The following is a 13180-nucleotide window of genomic DNA, read 5'->3' as shown; positions in this document are numbered from 1 at the left end:
ACACAAATTTGTAAATCTGTTTTTCATCACCAAATTGTTGAATCTAGGCCAATGAAATGTTGAATCTAGGCCATAAAGGGAAACCACCGGTTAGTTGTTACTGGTAACCGTCGGTTACTGGATGTCCGGTACCGGCGGTAGCTTGTACTGGTGACCGGCCTTTGCTGTTTTGCGTTTTTCGGCGGTTTGTAGCGTCGAATAACCGGCGGTTCAGATCTGTTATTAACCGGCGGAGTAGATCTGTTCTTATTTTGTTGTAAATGTTGTTTATATGTTGATACGTTGTTAATATGTTGTTGTTTATATACATGTTGTTGTATGTTGTTAATATGTTTGCAATATGTTGTTAATACGTAGTTCTTTATATACATGTTGTTGTATTTTTATATAATTTTTTGCTTTTTCATAATTAATTTTTAGATATATATTAAATTTGTATAGATATGTTGTTGATATGATGTTTGTATAGATATGTTGTTAATATGTTGTTGATATGTTGTTGTTTATATACATGTTGTTAATATGTTTGCAATATGTTGTTAATATGTAGTTCTTTATATACATGTTGTTGTATTTTTATATAATTTTTTGCTTTTTCATAAAATAATTTTTAGATATATATTAAATTTGTATAGATATGTTATTAATATGTTGTTGATATGATGTTTGTATAGATATGTTGTTAATATGTTGTTGATATGTTGTTTATAGAAATTTTGTTTTGAAATTAATGTATGTAATATGTTGTTGATATGTTGTTTATATACATGTTGAGAATGACCCTAATTTGTATATATGTTGTGTTAGATGACGGAACCTTCATCAATCGGCAAGACCCCTATAGTTGATCGAGAATCACGTGAGGTGCGTGTTGTCTTGCGAGACCACAAGAAGAAAAAACAGGCCGCAGGAATACCTATCCACGATCCGAGAAAGAGGAAGGGTAACACCTCTATGCCCGATTCATCGGACGAGGAGGCTATGGATATTGTAGGTGCTACACCTCCACAGTACTACCAGTCTCCTCCTGGCCAGTACTTCCCGACTCCCCCACCGCTTACACAACATTACCAGTCTCCTCCGGGTCAGTATTACCCGACTCCACCGCCTGGACATCATTACCAGTCTCCTCCAGGCCACTTTTACCCCCCCCCCCCCTTCCACAGTAGTACCCGCCTCCTCCACAGTACTACCCGCCCCCTCCACAGTACTATCCGAGTCAATCATCTTAATCCTTCTCCCATTTTCCAGCATCAAATCCCTTACCCTCCAAATCCCATGTATTCATCTCCCAATCTACATTTTGTCTCACAGTCTAGCGATCATTATTCAGTGCCTTTTGACTTACTCAACGTAACAAGCACATCTCCAGTATTCGTATTACAGAGGTAAGACAAATGATAACTTTTATATCATGACGTAAATGTATTCAAAATTACTCACTTGTGCATTTTACTATTTCTGAATGAGGACAGGTTGATCCAGAAGATCATGCTGAGAGGGAGGAGGAGAGGGTACATGGAAGTGAAGAAGAAGAAAGGGAGGCGGAGAGGCCGGATGAAAGGGAGGAACCACCGGTTGAGGAGAGAGCAGAGGAGGATACTAGGGAAGCTTCTTCGTCTCGGACGCGACCAAGAAGATCAAATGAAATATATCCCTAAGTTATTACAAGGGGTGGACGGAGGACCCATGAACCCGGAATTGCTAATAGGGTTTGAGAATCATGTAGCTTACGACATATATCGTAACAAGGTAATTTTCTAAATTCTTCTATTGTCATTGAATTTATATAAGTTAATTTTTCTATAATTATGTGTAATTTTAAATTGTAGGAGAGACAGACTATGACTTTTGAACGTCGAAATCACATGCTCCTGAAATAGAAATTGTCGAAGAAGAAATCGTGGGGGGAGGGGGGGGGGTTATTTGTCTACGGGTCTTGTTTTGGACACATACCGGATTTGATGTATACAGATATCAACATAAAGTTGATAGAGGCGTTCATCGAACGTTAGAGGCGGAGACGAGCTCGTTCCACTTGCCATTTGGAGAGATGGCGGTCACTCTCCATGACGTTCATCTCAATCTGGATGTGCCCATATTTGGTGATAGCATGGCATTCAACTCAGAACTCAAGCTTTCAGGGACCTACAAGGCTAGGCACGATTACCTGGTACTACAGGCTTTAGAGTACTTTAATATAGATCCAGAGCTTGCACCGTCGGGGATGATTCGGTCCGATAATTTTGTCGACATGATGAAGGACGTGTCGAAGGTGCATAAGTGGACTTCAACCGATAGGGCAACGGCGTATTTGATTTTCTTGATGTCGACGGCGATATTTCCTGACAAGTCATCAAAGAAGATCGATCTCAAGTATTTCGAGTACATCAACTCTCTCGAAAAGGTTGACAAATTAGCTCGGGGGACAAGCATCCTATGCCACTTGTACCGGTCCTTGGGCGATTGTACACGGACCGGGTGTCGACAAGTATCGATGTGCTATACTCTTCTACAGGTAAACTCTATTTCAAAACATTGTGTGCATTTCACAAATGCTTATGACCATGTATGAATTTTCAATTATTTTTGACCATAATAACAGGCTTGGATATATCAGTACTTTCCACAATTCATGCCTCTTCAATCACCCGGATGGAGCCAGGATGCTCCAAAGCCATGGGCATCTAAATGGTACTATCCTGAGAGACCGTCAGTAGTAGGGGGGTATCGAGCAATCCTCGACAGGATGACCGCTCGTGATGTAAGTACATTCTTACCCTACAATTATTACCTTATTAATCACACTTAATGCTAAATTAATTCAATTTGTATGTTATGCGTAGGTTGATTGGATGTCACACGGTCATCTTGACTTCAATAACACGGCATTACGTCCCTCTCTATTCCATGGGGTCCTGACATTGTTGCACCACACAGAGCCGTATATGCCAGACCGGGTGGCGCGTCAATTTGGGCGTACGCAATGGATCCCAAAGCCGGTGATTGATCCTATTAGAGCTCATAGACTACCCAAGACATTGGCATACAAGATGGACTATGACCAAGGGTATTGGATATGGAGTTCTCAAGGATGGCATACCTTATCCATCGAGGAATTAGGTGCTGCCGCTAATGTGCCATGGCAGTCCGAGGAGCCTTACATGTCTTGGTTCTTACAAAAAAGACGCACCCTTACATTACTTCTCCCGATGTGAGATCATACCAGGTAATAATATGAATTTTCACTCTCAAATTACGATTTTTAATTTTTATTTACTCTACTACATCCTATATTTTATACTTGTCAAGCAGAGTGCCAGCCGAGTACACGAGTACCTTCTACCATTTTACGATGATCAACCACCATATGAGCGGGTAGATGAGGTATATGAGGCAGTAAGGAAGTCAGTTGATGAGTTTCGCCCTTTCTATAACCGGTCAAACCATTGATGAGCATGAAGTTCTTTTGTATATGTTTATGTTTTGAATTTTGGTTTATGTTTTGGATTTGGTGTAGGTTTTGGCTGTTGTTGACAATAAGTGTTGTATTTGCTCGTTTTAGTTATATGTATTGTTTCTTTATTTTAACTATGATATATTCATTTCACAAACCTCATACAACAACATCCACCTTAATGAATTGAAAAATGTTTATAGGCTTGTAAAACATACTATATTTTGTCCAAATGAAATAATTACTTATCTTAATATACAAGCTTGTAAAACATATCATTTTTTGTCAGAATATAATTAAAGGGACTACATATGTGTTATATTTTGTAAAAAACTAATCAACAGTGATTTATTGTATGCCAATTGGCATTTACACTAAACCAAGAGTTTATAACAGTGACTAACCGGCGGTTACTGGCGTCGAATAACCCGCGGTTTGCTCCAGATAAGTATTGGCGGTTGGTGCTCGCTACAAACCGGCGGTTTATAAATACGAGGAACCGCCGGTTCCTACCTCGTACTAACCGGCCGTTCCTGCGCTGCGTTAGAAAGAACAAAAAATGCGTCAAAAAGAATTGCCGTACAAAAAAATGGGAGCATAATACTCTATCCGATCGAAATTATAAGGAACTTTAGAAATTTTCACAAAAAATAAGGAGCAGGTCTATTTATTTTTTTAAAAAATAAATATTATACATTATTATATTTTATGTGTTTGTATTGATAGGTTGATTTATTTTATTCATTACTAAATTACTTTTTTTTAATTATTATTTTCAATGAATTTTTTATAAAAAGAAGAAAAATAAGTGTAAAACACCTTTTATTATTAATTAAATTGAAGGCTAAAACTCTTTATATTTCTGATTAGATGGAATGCTATACTTATACATAATTTTTAGTTTAATGCAATCATATTTTATTCGAACAAATCTTAAACTGACTTTTAAACAACTTTTCGTAGGGATTTTACATCCATATAGAGGGTAAACAACAGTCTATGGCCCTCTAGTATTGTAAATGGACATTAATCAGAGTTTTATCTTTTATTTTGCTCCAACCCTATACAGTTTCTTTACTCTAATTTTTCGATTGAAAAAAGGACTTATGCAAGAGAAAAAGACCTTTTCTCTTTATTTTCTCTCCACTTCTTTGGATGGATCTGCTCTAAAACTTTCCTTATTATTATGGTGAATAACGTCAAAACAACCAGGTTATATGACTCTGTAAATAATGCACTCACTTGTTTGTATTGTCCTAATTTTTTCAATATCAATAAAAGTGGAAAATCGGTAACATCCTTTACTAACATGAAGAAATTAACTGATTACGTTAACTCAGTTTTTTCAACTTATGTCCAATTTTTTAATTTCATAAAATAAAGAGGTTTTTCAGTAAACCACCCGTTATATAGCAGTTTTTGCAGTAAATCACTCCTTATAGTTGACTTTTCAAAAAACCATCCAAACGTTACGTTTTTATTACAAATCACCACCCATGTCCACAATCCGTCAGGTTAGACATTAAATGGTGTGCTTTACCATTTTACCCCTCGAAACTTTCAAAAATTTACGTGAATTACCAAGTTTGTTATCGGTTCCACAGGAAGGAGGAGAAATTTGGGGGTTTAGGGCGATTTACAGCTAGGAAAATCTGGAGGGCGACTTCTCATCTGTGGTAAAGCTACATATATCCTTTCAAGGGAGACTCAGATATGTCCAAGCGAGTCTCTAAAGCTTCCAAGCGAGTCTTAATCTATCTCTCTGAGACATATTCTTGTACTCTCAAAAGAGCAAAACAACAACATTGTAATAACCCTCTATTTCCGAAGGTTATTTTGGCACTTTGATATTCATTTGATTTTATGAATGTTATCTTTTGAATAATTTAGCAGATTATGCGTAGACGAATAAATTATTATTTAATTCGTCATATTCTCATCGTTAGTACGAGTACCTAGAACTCTTTATCTATAAATAAATACGCTTTGAAGTATTTATTTAACTTTCCGGAAAATTAAATTCTTCCTTTTGTATTTCTAAAGGATTATGGACGAGATTCATAATTTTCAGAATTAGTTAGACTACTGTGAAGAAGCCAATATAAATAATTTATTATTTATATTATTCTTTTTAAGGTTTCCATAAATTTAATTAGATTAAATCTTTTAATTAAGTGATTTCCTTAATTAAAATTAGGGTTTGGAGGTATCTATCCTACCCCTATATAAACCCACCTCCGTTCCACATATTTTATATCACTTTCACTCTGTTCAAACGACCGCTTAGTTGTTTGTATCCTTCGTTCCTCTGTATTTCTTCCCTTCATTACTCTGTTTCGGTCGTCGCTTGCCAACCACCGCACCACCTCCTTCCTCCCTCCTCCGGTGAAGCTTGGTTCTTCTCCGTCGACGTCGACCGGGGAGCAACCACCGCCCCTCCTTCCCCCTCTGTTTTCCCGGTGCCGCTCCGCCTACCGTCGTACTCGTCGTCGACGTCGATCCGCCCGTTCGTTTCCGCCGTCGCACCACCAGCCTTGCAGTGAAGCCACGCCGCCGTCGTTCTTCCTCCACCGATAAGGGTGCAGTTTGGGTCGTCGTCCTTCATGTTCATTTTGGTTGAGACCCATGTTTCCTTATATATGCATAGTTCATACAGAGAGTATATACATGTACATTGCTTAATCATATGTGTATTGCTTAATCATGTTTATTGATTCGTTCACATTAAGGCGTATACATAGTTATATACCTGTATAGTTCTTAATCATCTTATTAATCACTATTAATAGATAATATATATATTTACGAAAGAGTGTATAGTATATATTATATGAGGTGAGTTCCGGTGAAAACAACCAATATGGTGTGAAGTGCGAAACATGTTGAGCCATTAGATTAGAAAATGGAGGACTGAGATTAAAAGATGGGTTTTTTAATGAATCCACGCGGTGGCATTTTTTGTAATTAATGGTGAACTGTTACTTTTTTTTTTTACGTTTTCTGGGTGATTTTTTTATCCCTTTAGATGTGAACATTAGCATGTTATATGTGAACATTAGTGTACCCGAGAAAGTTCGCACTTCACGCCATAAGGAATGTTTTCACCGGATCCTTATTCTATATTATATAGTGTTTAATAACATACTTAGAGATTACCATCTAGTTAATCTGATACAAACTTACTAGAAAATTCGTATCGTAATAATTTATTAATGGTAATTTATTGATTTTTCTTCGGTATCGCGCTGGATCGAAATTCTTAAAGATCGAGTTCGTTGACAAGGCTCCAAACTCCATCTTAGATCTCGATCAATTCCCATAATTAAGGAAAGTGGCGGTTCGCTCTTGCTTATCTATTTATTTTTATTCCATATTTGTCTTAATTAACAATGAATCGGTTGTTATATTAAGTTGGGATAAAATATTATTCTCTTGTGTGTTGGGAACTTTAATAACCTAAAATAAATGTTATTTAGGTTGTATGCATATAGTGGATATACTATATATATGATGATATTTATATTATTATCTTAGGGTGATAGATGGACTTGTTGTGGATTGTTGTGGATATATATACTATATAGTTAGAACGAGTATTCGTAGGAACACTATGTACCTCGCGAGGTCTAGTGGTTTCTTTATAACTGGTATTAGGAGGATTTTGCCCTAATAGCCTTTTTGGTCATGATCATACCCTTATCCTTATATGAGGGTGGTGCACACAGCTGGTGCCGATTATCGGGATTATTCCCTTATTCTCATTGCGAGACATCATTAAAAGCTTCAACGTAAATCATTTTGGAAGTACGAAAGATAAGCACTTTTGTGCATAATTAACGTGTTCCGGACAATTAGTACAACTTGAAAAATTGTCTGGCCTCCCGGTTAAGTAAGTCATTTTCCGATCTGAATTCGCACAACACGTATGCGGTGAGGTTGGTCGTTGGCCCAATTATTCATGGGGGGTGATTTCAAAACCTATTGTTTGAATTACAAAAAAAATGTTCCCACACAGTTATAATATTAATATTATATTAATATCTTCCCATAAGACTCAACTTTTTGGAGTCTTCTCTTGTTATATATACACACATATATATATTATTATATCTCTTCCTTATTCCGTGGAAGTGTCGGAGTTGCCTCGGTTATCGGCTTTTTATTCGAGAAACCATTAGGTTTAACTAGATACAACTGCATAGAGCATCACATAAATCCCACTGCATAGTCTCTCGACTAACCAACCACTATTTTTTTCTCTTATGGTTGGCTGGTGTCATCCGTCTCTTTACGGCGCATCAGGTGGTAGCTTCAAGGATTGAAGACTTCGGGCGCAGGGCAGTTGAAGATTATTTGTTTTGTTTTGTTTTGTTTACAGTTTCAACAAGGTTACGATCTGTTTATGATTAAGTCTTTTGCTATATTATTATTTTGGGATTTGGTTTTGCATTGTAAGACAATTATTTATTATTAATATATTGAGTATTTGTTTTTACATTTAATGTTCTAAGCCTTGGTAACTTCGGGTCGATGATTCGGGGTTACTGGCGGTAATATTCCTAAGGTAATTTGGGGGTGTTACAAACATATCTCTCTAAGGCACTTTGCATGGATATCTTTCTAAGCCTTAGGCTTCAACCTGGTTTTCTATCTCTTCATTAGCTGAAGCAAGATATGCGTTATAAGTTTCTCCCATACTTTGACTATGAATTAGCAGTTTAATCTACATTGAGAACTTTAGTTTGAGTGTGCTTCTTGCTTGCTTGCTATTCATGCATCATCTATTTCAAAAGCCAATCTAGCTACGGTAATATATTGCATTAAAGCTATTGCTTATAGTCATGACCCATTGCATGCTCTTCTTGTGCCACAAATAAAGAATGGTGATCGTCTTCTTATCATATTACAAGCCTAAAGAAATGATCCATTCCTACGGTGTCCCTTGCCTGAATTAATTGTAACGCTTCCTAAGTCCCCTGATAAACTCTACAAATAGGAAGTATTCATTTTTGTGTCAAAAACCAGCTAACCCTCTATATGCACAAACTATATACTTTTATACCCTTCATGTGAAATGTGCATTTCCTGTTAATCTTGCATACTTAATTGGTTATAATTGGGACATATATCACATGCTTTACACTCCTAGCATGATCAAGCGCTTATGTGAGAGTAGTTGAGAAGGTAGTCTGTGTTGTTTTGGGGTTAAGCTACTTCAGAGGTTTGCTTAATGGTGAAGTTTGCTTAAGACAAAAGATTATTTGTGCGGCTCGAGAAATTGAAGGTCTAAACATGTAGCTCTGTGATCTAGGCTAAATAGATTCGGAAAAGCTACGTGGCTCAGTGATCTAACTCTAATTAGATCCAACAAAGCCACACCTAGCCGTTACATCGCATCACTACTAGCCGTTACAGTGCAATATTTGCAGCACCACTTGTAGTTGTTAAAGCAAATCTTCAGAAAAAGGGTTTGTAAATCTAGCCGTTGCAGCGCTTTAACGTCATAGCCATTACAGAGATTTGCAGAGCTAGCCGCTGAGAGATTATAGCCGTTGGTTTAGCTGTGGAAACTTACAGAGAAAGATTAAGCTACACTATAAATACATGGGTATGCATTAGCTTCAGATCTTTACCGTGTCTACTTTACATCTCCCTCTATATATTTTCCAGAAACTCCGCTATTACCTTCACCACACTCGCTCTCAAATAATTCCTTAATTTCCAAACCCTAAAATCACATAGCACCTCAAAACCTAAAATGGCCAACAAAACCCCTATTCGCATTCCAACCAAGGAAGAGCTCTTTGAAGAGTTTTGTGCATCTCGTGAGTCAGATCTTCAAAACTTGCGCAATAGAGGCTCGAAAGGCTTGCAGCTCAGAAAGCCATTCCTCCGCCAACACCTCCGACTCCGATGACGGGTTTCCACGTCGTCAAGAACACCTGACACTCCGGCGTATCCTAAAGTCAGTGTTACTGACCTCGTCATGGTTCAAATTGTCGAGGAAGGTAAAGAGGCAGTCTCTGTTGAGGATCTAGTCGCCACTTCGGTCTCTAAAGTGCTTACAAATCTCGCTACTGTCAAAACAGAGCTACTTATGACACCAACAAAGTCTTCTTCAGGTGAGCATATCCAGCTTACTTCTCCCCCTCACTCTAACATTTTATCTGATTCATTCGCCGACGAAGCGGATGAAGTGTTTGCCCTAGTTCAGCATCAACTTATCAAGGAAGCTAAGAGCGCATCCAAAGCTGCGGGCAAACACAAGTTGATAGAGGAGGAGGACCTGCTTTCAGAAGAAGAAGAAGGTGATGAGACTGATGCACCGATAACGGTGGTAGTGAAGACAGAGAAACCGCCCAGATCATGTTTTCGCACATGGCAGTTAGTTGTGCTCACCATGGCTCACCTCTCCATTTCCCTCATATTATTGCTCGTATGCTGAAAGCCGAGGGATTGTACAAGCCTACTCACGAAACTTCATTTGATGATGTGCTGACTATCGGGAAAGTTTCTGAGCTAGTTGTTAAGCCAGTTCATGCGAAGGTCTCTACACCAGCTGCCAACTCATCTCGTTCACAGTCCAAGGAAGTGCGTTTACCATCTGCTAGTGAGTCTCTTGACTCAGAGCGAATCATTTTTGCTTTACAGACTCAGTGTTCCACTTTAGAGAAGAAATTTTCAGAGATAACTACACAGCTAGAGCTCATGACAGCTCGTCAAGATGAGGTGATTGTGATTATGCGCAGTTTAGTTTCTCTCACTCGACAAGCGTGATGTCTAGGGTTTTAAGCGTGTGTGGTTGTGTGCTTTTTGTTTCCCTTGTTGTTGCCAAGTTTAACTAATAATCGTTAGGACTTCTGATACTAAAAAGTGTAAGGTTTTATGCTATATAAAGTATGCTTTTGGTTTCTATAATCATGTGCTTTATGCTTGGTTACACTTTGGCTAGTCTTGTGCTTATTGACTTTCTATGCTTGATTATTGAGTTAGCATGATAGCACTTTACACTTTAATTCCCTTTGCATGAGTTATACTTTCATTTTTCGATGATGGAAAAAGGGGAAAGTAAACATTTACATACCTTATTCAACTAAGAGGGAAGATTTTAGACCGGCTTGGTCTAAGGGGAACAAAGGTACACTCACTAAGTGTTTTTAGCGAGATATTGAGCTTATTTGTTATATCTTAAAGTACTTGATTAAGCTTCATTACATATCTATGGCTTAACTGAGTATGCTTTGAAGTTTATGAGCTTAATTGTTTAAGGGTTTGTCATCATAAAAAAGGAGAAAATTGTTGGTTTGAGCTAGGGTGTGTAACTAGCTAGCTCAAACGTTCCGCTTGTTTTTATGATAAAAAACCTAAGTATTTGATGTCAATTGTGTGTTCTAAGCTAATCAGGTATAGCTCGAGGAGTTTTGAGAGTAGCTTTGACACAAGCGGGCCAGCTGAGTCCACGAGGAAACTAGCTTAAGGTCTAGCGGGGAAAGTTGAATCTCGCCAAGACAGAATAAGACTTGCAAAGATGAAATAAGAAGTCGGAAGGACTAGCTTTAAGCGAGCGAGAGTTGCTGTAAAGCTAGTGGATTGGGCTTCAGAGAAAAGAGAGAAGATACAAATAATAGAGTGTACAACGAGAGTCTACATGTGGTATCCTGCACAAGTGTATAAAATATTTGGTCAAGTGAAGGGAAGACTGTCGTAGCTACAACTTAAGGGAAATGGAAACAACAAGGAGTTTGCTAGGATTTCTACTTTTGGTTAGTGGATGAAAGAGGATCGCCAAGCTGGACAAATCAGAAGACGCGCTGAAGGTGAAGATTGCCAACGTGGATGAGTTGAGAAGATCAAGCGAAGGAGGCCGTTGATGCATTTCTAGGAGCAAAATGATCACACGGATGGCTGAGGTGGTATTCTACATTGCTGCAAGATATAGAATTTCTAGCTTCAAGATAGTGAGTTAGAATTACTATATAAGGTGTGCATAGGAGTGATGTTAGGCACGAGTTCAACGAATTTATTGAGAGCTTCACGAGCTTAGAGAGCAAAGAGATTAAGTCAGAGAGAAGGCTAGAGAGAAAGCTATATTGTGCTTAAGTCGTTGTGAATAGAGCTAGTGTCTAAATCACTTAGGAGCTTGATAGAGAGATATTACTTGTATGAGCTGAACACAACTTGTATTGTGACTTTGAGCTAGGAGTAGCTTAAGTGTGTAATTGCTCTTGATTAATATAAGTTTAGTGGTGAGTATTATCCCGAGCTTGATAGAAGCTTAGGGTTCTCAACTTGGAAAAATCTTTGCATGAGACGAGCTTCTTAAATCATTTCACTAAGCTTAAAATTGTAGCTAATCTCTATTCCGCACTACTAACTCTTTAGATTAGTAGCTATTAGAGCTCATCTTTGAGATTAGACTGAGTTACTTGTGTTTTCATTGTTTACATCTTAAAACACTTTAAGTGAGCCGATGAAACTCGATCCTACAAGGCCGCTAATAGATGAGAAGTTTTCAAGAAAATCTTTGATAAGTTAATATTATTGATGGATGCATCAACGAAGATGATCATGTCATCAACAAAGCTAACGAACGAGATGATGTTTCCGTGTCTGATAAGTTGTATTCCGACGTGGCGGTCTGGTTTCGAATGTTCACAAATGAGGGATCGAGCAAAATATTTCATTGTGATAATGAATAGAAAGGGAGCAATATGGTCTCCTTGACGAATGCCACACGTAGGGGCGAATTCTGGGCCAGTCTGATTATTTGTGAGACTTGAGAGTTTCGTAGTGGTAATACATTGCTCAACCAAGGAAATCCAGTTATCAGAGAAACCAAAGGCCTTTTTAATGGAGAAGAGAAAATTCCAGTCTAATTTATCGTATGCTTTTTCCATATCTATTTTAACAGCCATCCATTTAGTGGATTTACTTCTATTATTATGAAAGGAATGAAAAATTTCATGCGCGGCTAATATGTTATCATGGAGGAGCCTACCTTTAACAAAAACACTTTGAAATTTAGAAATAAGTTTAGGCAGAAGTGGTTTGAGTCTATTAAGTAAAATTTTAGACATGATTTTATAGGAAGAGTTACAAAGACTTATATCTAAAATGATTAATTTTAATAGGCATGTCAGTTTTAGGTATGAGAGCTAAAAAAGGCATGATTCCAATGAGAATGCATATGTTTATCGTGAAAAAAAATCCTTAATGACATTACTTAAGGAGGGTTGAATATTCCAGAAGGACTTGTAAAAATCAATAGAGACCCCGTCATGACCAAATGTTTTGTCTGGTGGTTGGTCAAAGATAGCTTGTTTAATTTCATTATTCGACGCGGGTTTGGTCAGTATAAAATTTTCTTCCGAGGAGATTAAATTTGGAATAATATTACAGTTATTCTCGTTAAAGGGTTGAGATTTTGTTTTTCAAAGCGAATCGAGAGTTCATAGGTTATTCTGTTGGAAATATTGTTTTGACTTGTAAGGATGCTACAGTGAGGATTAAAATGTAAGAATTGGTTTACGAAAGGATTTCATCTTGGCTATAGAGCGAAGATAACTAGTGAATAAGTCAAAGTTGTTGATGTGGTTGATCTTTGCTCTGGTTTTTCAGAACTTAGTTTGTAAGGAGAGAGGGTTAGAGCATTTTATAGAATGATTAGTTATTTGATTAATAATATTAGGATTGTTGTGATTATGTAAAAGACGGAGATAGAGT

Source organism: Phyllobates terribilis, unplaced genomic scaffold (assembly GCF_046119375.1).
Source record: "Phyllobates terribilis strain yellow unplaced genomic scaffold, ASM4611937v1 Scaffold_4334__1_contigs__length_62167, whole genome shotgun sequence".
NCBI lineage: Eukaryota > Metazoa > Chordata > Amphibia > Anura > Dendrobatidae > Phyllobates > Phyllobates terribilis.
The sequence above is the reverse complement of the archived record's forward strand: the minus strand, read 5'-3'. Positions refer to the sequence as shown.